Genomic DNA, 11,322 nt, shown 5'->3' with positions numbered 1-11,322 from the left:
ATCTATCTCAAAATAGCACAGGAGTCTAAATTTGTAACAGGCTTTCTAACATGCAATTTGTTAAGTCATTGCATGACTTAAAAATAAGCTATTCGAAAGCTTTAGAAAGCTATTCGGAGGGAAATGTTGGTGAGTGTTCATGAAAAGATATGGATGAGGCTGTTCATTTCAGCCTTATTATTTGCTTATTTATTTATTTATTTTTTGAGACACAGTCTCACTCTGTTGCCTAGGCTGGAGTGCAGTGGCACAACAATGGCTCGCTGCAGCCTTGAAATCTTGGGCTCCAGTGATTCTCCTGCCTCAGCCTTCTGAGCAGCTGGCACCATATGAGTAGGCTCCTATGCCTAGCTAATTTTTATTTTTTTATTCTTTGTAGCGACGAGGTCCCCCTGTACTGCCCAGGCTGGTCTTGAATTCCTGGGCTCACACGATCCTCCCACCTCAACTCTCAAAGTGTTGAGATTACAGGCGTAAGCCACTATGCTTGGCCTCAGCCTTATTTGTAATGACAAAAGAAAAACAATCTGATCCATCCTATAAACTAAAAATAAAATCCTAAGCCACCTGCACTGACTGAACAGACCCCCTCTTGGCCAAGGGAATCCCAAGCCTTGTTACACTCCTTCCCTTTTGGAGTTTAGGTGCAACTGTCCAGCATTAACATTAGAGATCCTAATACTGACAAGACAGATTCTGTGTCAATAAAAGACCAAATTATAAAGAAGACCTAAGGCCATGCCAGGTGAGGGTTTAGTCAGGCCTGCAGGCCATCAACCTTGCTACATAGCATCCTTAACTTAAAACATGCCTTTCCGCTGACATCAAATTTTAGACAGAGCTTACTCCTTTAACCAACTGCAAATTAGAGAAACTCTGAATCCATCTATAACCTGTAAACCCCTGCTTCAAGATGTCCCACATATTCGGGTCACACCAATGTACATCTTCCATGTGTTGACTTATGTCTTTGCCTAGAACTCTTTCCTCCTCAAAATATGTACAACCAAACTAACCCAACTGCCTCGGGAGTGCTTCCTCAGGCCCTTCAAGACTGTTTCCCCAGGCCACTGTCACTCATTCACTCATAGTAAACCTTTTTCAAATATTTTACAGAGTTTGGCTTTTCCATCAATAATCCATGTCTGAGAACTCTTAAATCAGCGTTCCTCAATTTAGATTATCTATTTGCTCCTGTCACTGTTTTTGACATACCCTGATATGACCTATGCTTTTACCTAATTCTTCTTGCACATCCGCAGAGACATGTTCTGTCAGTGTCGCCTCCCAAGTGTATCATGCATCTGTCCACTTGCCGCCATCTCTCTGCTACCCCCTTACTGGGAGTCCTGTCCCTCTTACTTGATGGTAAGTGCTTTGTGCTTCTTACTTCTTGACAGTAAGCGCTTGCGAATGGTGCTTCTTCCAGCCAATTCTCTTATGCAGCAGCCAAAATCCCGTTATGGAAAAACCAAGCTTCTTCCTGCTACACAACTTTTTTACTAGCTGCAAATTCAGGACAGCCAGCGTCTCATTAATTACTCAGGTCACAATTCCTATTTTTACATCAGAGGACCCTTCAATGGCTGACGTCCTGTGCAGTGCTGGCCCATCCACACACACAGCCCCTTCCCTGCGATGTCACCCTCATAATCCTGGTAGCTATGTGCCATCAACTCATTTATTTCTTAATAAGAGCTTTAGTGAGACGTCATTTGCATTTCAAACAATTCACCACTGAAGTGTACAATTCAGTGGTTGTTAGTATATTCACAGAGCCATGAAGCCATTATCCAGTCAATTGCAGAACATTTTCAGCATCCTGAAAGGATGCTCCCCATCCCTTCCAGACCTAAGCAACTGCTCATCTACTTTCTATTTCTACGAATTTGCCTATTCTGGACATTTCCATGAATGGAGTCATTTATGACCGGCTTCTTTCACTGAACGTGCTGTTTCTGGCGTTCACCACGGTGTGGCATTTCTCACATGTGAATGTCGCATTGTGTGGATGGAGCACGTGTTGTTTATTCACTCATCAGTCGGTGAATATTTGGGTTGTTTCCTCTTCTTGGCTATAATGAATGATGCTGATAAGAACGTTTGTGTGCATGTTTCTGTGTGAATGTGTTTTCAAGAGTTGTGCTCTTAATACATTTGAGGAAGTTTTGGTGGAAGAGACCACAAAAAATGGCATATACATCTCAGCCTTCTGTTTATATAGAAAATATTTCTTGAAGGATACATTAAAAATTTTAGCAGCATGAATGTCTCTGGATAGTGGGCCTTGGGCTAGGTATTATTTAAGAATTTACTGATTTTTTGCGTTAAAGAGAAACTATTACTATTCTAATTAAAAATATTATAAGGAAGTAACATGCCACACTTTGCCTAGCTTGGTTTGCTAGTTCCACGAAGTCACTGGCCTGGCATGCCGGGCCCTGACCCTTCCTGCCTCACTCTTGGATTTGCCATAGAAGCACCTGCCATTTGCGCTCCTGCATATGGAATCTGTTTGCTCCAGCTTCAAGCCTTGTGCATTTGTCTTCTGCCTGGACGACACTTCCATCCACGCCTCTGAGAGACCGAACACTGCTCACCTTTCCCACTCGCCTGGGGAGACTTCCCTTAATCCTCGAGACTAAATTCTCTCAGACACCACATGCCATCACTCTCCTCATTCTTACCCTCATGTTGACTCCGTGTGTGTGTGTGTGTTTGTGTGTGTGTGTGTTAGAGCTGTGTGGTGCTCCTCTTGGAAACAGTTTCTGAACCCATCTGCAGGCCTGCTGCAGGAGCTTCAGAAGGCACATAGGGAGAGGGATGCTGGAGTGAAGAAGGTCTCTTTATTGGATGTTTTCTTTCTAAGTTCAGGTGGTGACTTTATGCTTGGTGGATCTGAAGCAACATCCTCAAGCACAAAATCATTTTTATGATGTAAAGATCCATCTGGGGGAGCACCTGGCACCTGTCAAACACCACCCAGCTCCGCCTAGAACCGGGCTGTGTTTGACCCTGCTCTCTCCTCAGACTGTGCTCCATGTGGACACCTGTGGCTAGCTGGGTGAGGGGGAAGACTGCGGGATAAAGAGAGAAGGAGGAGGCAGGAGAAATGCACCTAGGCATGCTGCCACCCCAGGCACGCATGTGAAATCTTCGTGGATGGGCAGGAAATGCCCATCCGTAGTAGCATGGGAAGCAGCATGGGGATAAACAAAGACCACTCAAATGAGGGACGCAAAGGCCCCAGCAAGGGAGTCAGCCATCTCCAGTTGCATTTTGGTAGAAATGTCCAGGCAGGCAGAGGATGGGAAAAGTTCACAGTGGAAAAAGAGGAGGCTCCAGGTGCACTCCGAGTGGAGGCTGTTGGCTTGGGGAAGCTGGGGTGGCTGACCAGAAACGGGGCCTCCTGTGTGGTCAGTTAGGGCAGCAGATTTTCTGGTTGGTTCTAAGTTGGAAGCTGGGACAAAAATTAGGGAAGCTGTTATTAGTCAAGTTCTGGCTGTTTTGGGCTGGTTGTTACAGGGCGGTGTTAGGCTCCCTGGATTGACTGGAGATAGCGGGCTGGCTTCCTGCAGGTCTGACTTCTAGAGGGCTGGCTTCCTGGGCTGTTGCTGCAGATCCCAGGCTGGCTTTGGGGCTGGTTGCTGCAGATTATGGCTCAGAGTTTGATTTTTGTATGTAGTCTTGCCACTGTCATTGTATATTCAGTCTCTCACGGGTCAGCTTATCAGCACCTGCTGGGACACTCCAGGGCTTGCTACTTCAACCAAGGGATGGGTCTTGCAGATCTACCTTGCTAGCCCCCATTTCAGATGTGACGCTCGAGTCCTAACAAATGAAGGGCACATGTGTGGAGGCAGCTAATAGCACAGAGCCAACTTCTAGGAGAATAGGACGAGAGAACATAAAGATGTATTGAAAACCATAACTCTTGAAAACCGTAAAATCTCAATCCTCAGGCGGTGTCTGAAATAATCACAACAAAAAATTCTTTATAAGTACAGAAAACCCACCTTTTGGCCGGAACCGCCATCTTCCAGTAATTCGCCAAAATGACGAACACAAAGGGAAAGAGGAGAGGCACCCGATATATGTTCTCTAGGCCTTTTAGAAAACATGGAGTTGTTCCTTTGGCCACGTATATGCGAATCTATAAGAAAGGTGATATTGTAGACATCAAGGGAATGGGTACTGTTCAAAAAGGAATGCTCCGCAAGTGTTACCATGGCAAAACTGGAAGAGTCTACAATGTTACCTAGCATGCTGTTGGCATTGTTGTAAACAAACAAGTTAAGGGCAAGATTCTTGCCAAGAGAATTAAGGTGCGTATTGAGCACATTATGCACTCTAAGAGCCGAGACAGCTTCCTGAAACACGTGAAGGAAAATGATCAGAAAAAGAAAGAAGCCAAAGAGAAAGGTACCTGGGTTCAACTAAAGCGCCAGCCTGCTCCACCCAGAGAAGCAATGGGAGAACCAATGGCAGAACCAATGTAGAACCAATGGGAAGGAACCTGAGCTGCTGGAACCTCTTCCCTATGAATTCACGGCTATTATGCCGTGTTAAAAAAAAAAAAAAAAAAGGCCTCTGGGCTGTAAAAAAAAAAAAAAAAAAGTAGAGAAAACCCAAAAGGAAATAATCTGTAAAGAGGCAAAACCAGCAAAATCAAGGGAGACTGAGAAATTTGAACCACAGCAACGGGACCCCACGGGATCCTAGCGTTGAGACCTTAAAGGGACCCTCGAGGACCTATCTCTAACCACAGCCTCCAGGCTGAACCTTTCTCACTGCCTTGGGGCCCTGACTGCACCAGGACCCGTGCACGGCTTAGCCCCTGCAGGAAGCCCAGGGCGTCCTGCTGGCCTTTGGTGCAGAGTCCTTGGATGGAGCAGTGGCTGTGGCTGACTGCAGACGGCATGGCCTCATGCACTTTCTGTGTTAAATGCATAGGCGGTGGAGTGGAGAAGAAAGTGACTGGCAGAGAATGACAGATGCCCCCTCCCTGGTCTGCTGCTTCTCAGAGGAAGGTCTGCTGGGGTGACTAGGGGAGGAGGAGGCATGGCCCTGAGGCCTCCCTGCCGGCCACTCCAGGTGCTCCCAGCCCCCTGGCCTCCGGGCCCCACAGGTCCCTGAGCACCTTGCTGGGAGATCCCTGTGTCCTGGCAGTGGTGACAAAGCTCCTAAAGCCTACCTGTCAAAACTCCCAGCTCTGTGTTCAAGTATGTTTTTCAAAAAACATTGGAATGAAACTGGTAGGGTTTGCATGATCCTCGCAGTGGAGAAAAACGTTAATGACGTTGCTGGTTGGAGCCTGTGAGTGCAGCACCCCCTGCTCAGGACACACAGGCATTGGTGCTGCTGTTGCCAGTCCTGTCCCAGCCTAGCTGCCTTAGAGAGGTGCTGGAGGGTCAAACTCTGCAAAACTGCAGTTTGCCACTGGTGGGTGGCTCAGGACTCAAGGCTAGCCCCCAGCCCCAGTCCTACAAACCTTCCCCGTGGACCTGGCCTGATGCCACCCGTCACACCCCCACCCCCTGGGAGCGCTGAGGCCCAGTCCTGGCTGCCACACTCGCCATCTCCTTGCTCCCCCTAGCCAGAGGGAGGCCCAGCACCTCGTGGTCGCTTTGGGGGTTGGGGGTCCCAAGTGCCTGGGGGACGTGAGTTCAAGCAGAAATGGTGCACCCGAGGCCCCAGCCGGTCGGCCGGTCCCAGCAGCGCCCCCATTTCTCACGAAGGCTGGCAGCTACAATTCGGGCGAAGTCAACCGGCCCATTTGCACCTGAGCAGCGATACTGGCCCAACAGACTCCAAGTGCCTGGATTTGCGGTGCTAAACCTGAAGGCCTTACCCTGCAGATGCAGAGGCCGCCGCGGTAGATCACAGCAGGCAGAACTCCAGGTCAGCGCTCTTCCCTGGCACCACACCAGATGGGGCTGCCGACCACCTGGGTTTCTGCTGTGCCACACTGAAGAACATTTCTCCAGGGGACACAAACACTTAGCATTCTCTACTGAAGTTTTCTCTTTTACGTTTAACATTGAGGTGTGCGATTCATCCGGAGTGCATACTTCTGTGCACCGTGAGCTGGTGCCCGCGGTTTGCTGGCCGGGGGCCAGGTAGGCAGGCATGGACAAGGAGTCCAGCACTTGTGGAGGAAGCTTTGGCAGCTCACTGACCAGGCAGCGGGTGCCCGACCTGGGTCCCTCTCCCTGCGCGCCCCTCCCCCATTTCCCCTCCCACGGTCCTCACTGGTCTGCCACACCGTCTTAGGGCAATTTCCCTTTCCTCCTGCTGCTCACCCCTTGCCTTCACAGAGCATGTTGCATGTGCAAACCTGGGTCTCTGACTGCAGCCCACCCTGGGACCCAGCAGGAGTAGGTGGTCATTCTCCAGGAGCATGTGCGGAGGTCTGTACCCTACCCTTTCATCCTCCGAGGTTAACAATAATAATAGTTATTGTTGCTGTTGTTCAACATTATTGTAATGATTACCATTATTATTTGTTATTGTTATAAAAACACTGAATGAGATTTTTCCATCCAAAAAGGGTGTCTGGTTGACTGAAGGTAAGGAAGGAGGAGTTTCAGGCTAGGAAATATTCTAATTCCTGCTGTAGCCCAGGGTCAGAGGTCAGGGGGAGTCCTCGGCCCCAGAGGTGCTGAATCAACCCTTCACTCACAGCAAGTTCCCGTGTCTCTGGGGCGAATGCCCAGGGGTTTGGTTGCTGGGTTACATGGTCCTTAGGCAGGGGAAGCAAAACTTTACCTCTACTTTACCTCTCCGGCTGGGCCTAAACTTTACCTCTCTGGCTGGGCCTAAGAGGTAAGTGGACATAAAACACATTAACAGGAGAAAAGCACACAGATTTGCACATGTAAGTGGAACCCTGTAGGAAAAAGAGATCTGAAGAAGCAGTTAGGCCTGAACGCTTATATACTAGGTTGGACAAAGAGTAAGCTGTGAAAACGTGCAAGACAATGGGGTCTGGGATAGGGCAGTTCACTGTGGAGAAGTGACGAGGCAGATGAGGGTTAGTTTAACGAGATTTGTTCATACAGATTCCCCTCGGCCCCAACTCCCTGCCTCTGGTGGTAAGAATGGCTTCCTTCCTCCTGGTACAGGGAGGGCGCCTTTCCCATGGGAGATTCACCTCCTACTTTCAGGAAGAAAAAGGGGAGGTCAGGGCATCTTCCTTGTGTCTGCTGTTTTTCAAGTGCCTTTAGCTCAAAATAACCCTTATGCTAAAGTGGCATATTTTGGGGTGGCATATTCTGCCACGCTTCACTTGCACGTTTTTGTTGTTGCTGTTTTCTTTTTTGAAACTGCCACACTGTTTTCCAGAGTGGCAGTACAATATTACCTTACCACCAGCAATGTGTGAGAAAGCCCGTTCCTCCACAGCCTCGCCCGCATTTGATGCTGTTCCTATATTTTGTTGAAGGCATTTGATGGATGTGTCATGACGTCTCACCGTCATTTTAATTTACACTCCCACAAAAGGCTAACGTCTTCTCATGTGCCGACTTGCCATCTGTACATCCTGCTCAGTGAAATGCTAGTTCATGTCTGTGAGCTAAGTTTTCTGAAAAGGAATGTGGAAAGTGACTCTATTTCAGTGAACAGTTTGTAAATGGGGAAGTTGCAGCCTTCAGTGTAAAAGGAAAGTAAGTTCCAGAAAACTAAGAAAGGGTTTGGGTTCTATGGTAAAAGTTTCTGTCCAGGTTTCCAACTACTTTCATTTATGTAAATGAAGGACTGAAACTCATGCTGTCCTGATCGGTGGATGTAGCTGAATCCTGATTAGTCAATACAGGTGAACCCTGATTGATGCAGTTGAGTCCTGATTGGCCAGGGCAGGGGAGTTCTGACTTGTTGTTCTTTAAGCCTTAAGCAGAAGACTGTCAGAAATTTCTTATAAATGGCTGTCAGGGGTCCAGGGAAGTGGTGCTCAGGATACAGTTATCTTGGCATTGACAACAGGAACTGGTTTGGTTGTGGAAGGGAGGTCTTGTGATACTTTTACAACATCTTTCTGAGAACACAGAGTACATGAAGGCTCTGTCACCCAGCTACGGCTCCCTGGTTCCATTTTAACTTTGAGCACCTCAGTTAGTCTCCTGGGAGTCATTTTGTCTTTCTGCAGGGGGCATACTTTAACATGTCTTTCGTCAATTTTGTAATTGGATTTTGAAGAAAAATACCGTTGCATTTTGAGGTTTTTTTTTTTACACATTCCTGTAGAATATATGGTTTGTAAATATATTCTTCTGATCTTTAATTTGTTTTCCTCCTCTTAAAAGGACCTTTCAGCTGGGTGTGGTGGCTCACGCCTGTAATCCCAGCACTTTGGGAGGCCAAGGCAGGCAGATCACGAGGTCAGGAGTTCAAGACCAGCCTGACCAATATGGTGAAACCCCGTCTATACCAAAAATACAAAAATTAGCTGGGAGTGGTGGTGCGCACCTGTAGTCCCAACTACTTGGGAGGCTGAGGCAGGAGAATCGCTTGAACCCAGGAGGAGGAGGTTGCACTGAGCCGAGATTTCATCACTGCACTCCAGCCTGGGCGACAGAGCCAGACTCCATCTCAAGAAAAAAAAAAAAAAAAAGAGGACCTTTCACAGAACCTGGGGTTTTAATTTTGATGCCTTCCAATTTATCCATCTCTCTTTATGAATCATGCTTTTGATGTCAAGTATAAAATCTCCTTTTTTAGCCTAGATCCCAATTTTCTCTAAGAATTTTTTTTCCTAAAATTTTATAGTTTTACATTTTACATTGAAATGTGTGATCCATTTGGAGTTAATGTTTGTATGAGGTGTGAGGGTAGAACCCCCACAATTTATCCATTAAGAAAGGTGAGGAGACTTTATTTCCCATAAGGATTACAGCCTTCAAGGTGGCCATCCCAGCCAAGGGACCAGAAACAGGCACTTCGAAGGAGGAGGGGTTAGGGTAGCAGCTTTATGCTGGGCAGATAGGCTAAACATACATATTCAACAGGTTATAGGAGGTGCTATGAATATTCATGAAGGTGGTCCTGACACATGCATATTGAACAGACATGCATGTAGCATATGACCCATGTTCACTTTGGGGTGGAGACTTAACATTTAAATGTACTACAGTTAGGTCCTATATGTCAACAGGTCTTTTCAGGGCATGAAGGCACACAAGTGTGCAGCCTCTGTAAACCAGCCAAACACAATTCGTGGTTGGTGATCTTATCAGGAAGTTATGGCTGGTAGAGCAGGGGTTTAGTAAGTCAGTGGGTGGTGGAGCTGGAAATTGTTTTAATCTTGTCTATCTTGAGGCCAGTGGTTGTTTAGCTGCTAGAGAAAAAGAAAAGCCTTGTGGTCCTTAGAACACAGTTTATTCTTTAAGCATAGGGTTAGTGACTTAACCCTTGCCTGGCATGGCCTTAGGTCCTGTTTATAATTTGGTATTTTATTGCCACAGAGTCTGTTCTGTCAGTCTTCTGATCTCTGTGTTAACATTAATGCTGGTCTAAACCCCAAAAGGCAGGGGGTATAATGAGGCATGTTTGACCTCCCACCCCATCATGACTAGAACTAAACTTTTAAGATTTTCAGGAGGTCCCCTTGGCCAAGAGGGGGTCCATTCATTTGGTGGGGGCCTGGGATTCTAAAGTTGACAGTGTCTAGGTCTAGGGTTTTGGTTCGCCTGCTTGTTTGCTGTGCCTGTGATGTGCAATTGCCCTACTCCCATTTGATGGAAAGGCTACCTTTCCTCCCACGAGGTGCTTTTGCATGCTTGTCAAAAACCAGCTGGGTGCATTTGTTTTGGTCTCTTTTCTGTTCTGTAGATCATCTCCCTCTGTCCATACCACACTGTCTTTACTAGCTATTTAATGTGTTGAAATAGGGGTAACTTTATACTTGTTTTAAATTCTTCATTTAACATTTCATCATCAATATTTATCTCATCTAAAACAAAACAAATTCACACAGTGTACGGTGTGGATGTACTGGAGTTTATTTAACCTGACCCCTCTTAATCAATGGCTATTATCCCCCACCCCAGTTTTTTTTGTTATTATAGTAAATAATGCTGAAATATTTTTAAAAGATTTTTTAAAGTTTATTTTTAATTGACAAATCATAATTGTATATATTCATGGGATACAATGTGATGTTTTGATATATGTATACATTGGTGGAACAATTACTTTAAGCTAATTAAGATATCCATCACCAACACATCTATTTTTTTGTGGTGAGATTATTTAAAATCTACTATTTAAGGAATTTTGACATATAAAATGCATTAACTACAGTCACCGTGCCATGTGGATCACTAAAACATATTCCTCTTGTCTAACTGAATCCTTGTACCCTTTGACTAACATCTTCCCCCTCCTGCCCTTCCCCCGGCCTCAAGTAGCCACCGTTCTACTCTCCGTTTCTATGAGTTCAACTATTTTCAGATTCCACATACAGGAGAGACCAGGTGGTATTTGTTTCTGTGCCTGGCTTACTTTTCTTAGTACAATGACCTCCACGTTCATCCATGTTGTCGCCAATGGCAGGATTTCCTTTTATTCAAAGGCGGGACAGTACCCCGTGGTGTACATACACCACATTTTCTTTATCCGTTCAGCCACTGGTAGACGCTTCCATATCTTGGCTAGGTTGCTTCCGTATCTTGGCTACTGTGAATGAAATCAATATTCTTATCTTATGCATAAGCGATCCCCACATTCATTTGTTATCTTTTGACTTTGCTTGTGTATTTTGTTCAAACTGTATGTTGTCAAGCCGATCAATCATTTCCTTGATGGCTTCTGGGTTTATTTAATGCTTTAGAAAGGCTTCCCCATTCCGAAAAGACAGAATAAAAGCGATTCACCCATGTTCTCCCTTTCACGGTTTCAACTTCACTGTCTCTCCCGCCGCCAGAGCCCAGCAAAACTTTCTAATCCGCGAGGAGCCCGGGACCCCGCTGCGCCGGGAAGCCGAGGCAGGGCGCCGGCCTGCGGGGGTCTCCGGAAACGTTCCCGGTTCCCGCGGAAGATCGCCCGGCCCGGAGCCGCGTGGGCTGTCTGTCCTCGCAGGTAGCAGTCCCTCGGAGCAGAACGGTAGTTAGGAAAAATTTTCAAGTCTCCTTCGGCTGCGGGGTCGCGCCATTCCAGGCGGTGCCAACTGGGAGCTCCTCCACCAGCCCCAGGCCGAGAAACGCGATCCCAGTTGGTCAGGGACTAGGAGAGGCCTCGCCCGCCGGAGATGCGGATCTGATCCGCGGCCACTGGCGCCGGCTGTCGGGCGCCACCTGGCTGCACTGTTAAGGTTTTCTCTCCGGC

The 11,322-nt window shown here is 46.9% G+C and overlaps 1 pseudogene; it reads left to right on the top strand.

Moving 5' to 3' along the window:
• Positions 1-381: 381 nt before the first annotated feature.
• On the top strand, positions 382-11,108 carry LOC129137713 (large ribosomal subunit protein eL21-like; annotated as a pseudogene).
• The last annotated feature ends 214 nt before the right edge of the window (positions 11,109-11,322 follow it).

The sequence above is a fragment of the Pan troglodytes genome, chromosome 19, assembly GCF_028858775.2.
Source record: "Pan troglodytes isolate AG18354 chromosome 19, NHGRI_mPanTro3-v2.0_pri, whole genome shotgun sequence".
Classification (NCBI taxonomy): Eukaryota; Metazoa; Chordata; class Mammalia; order Primates; family Hominidae; genus Pan; species Pan troglodytes.
The sequence above is the reverse complement of the archived record's forward strand: the minus strand, read 5'-3'. Positions and strand labels throughout refer to the sequence as shown.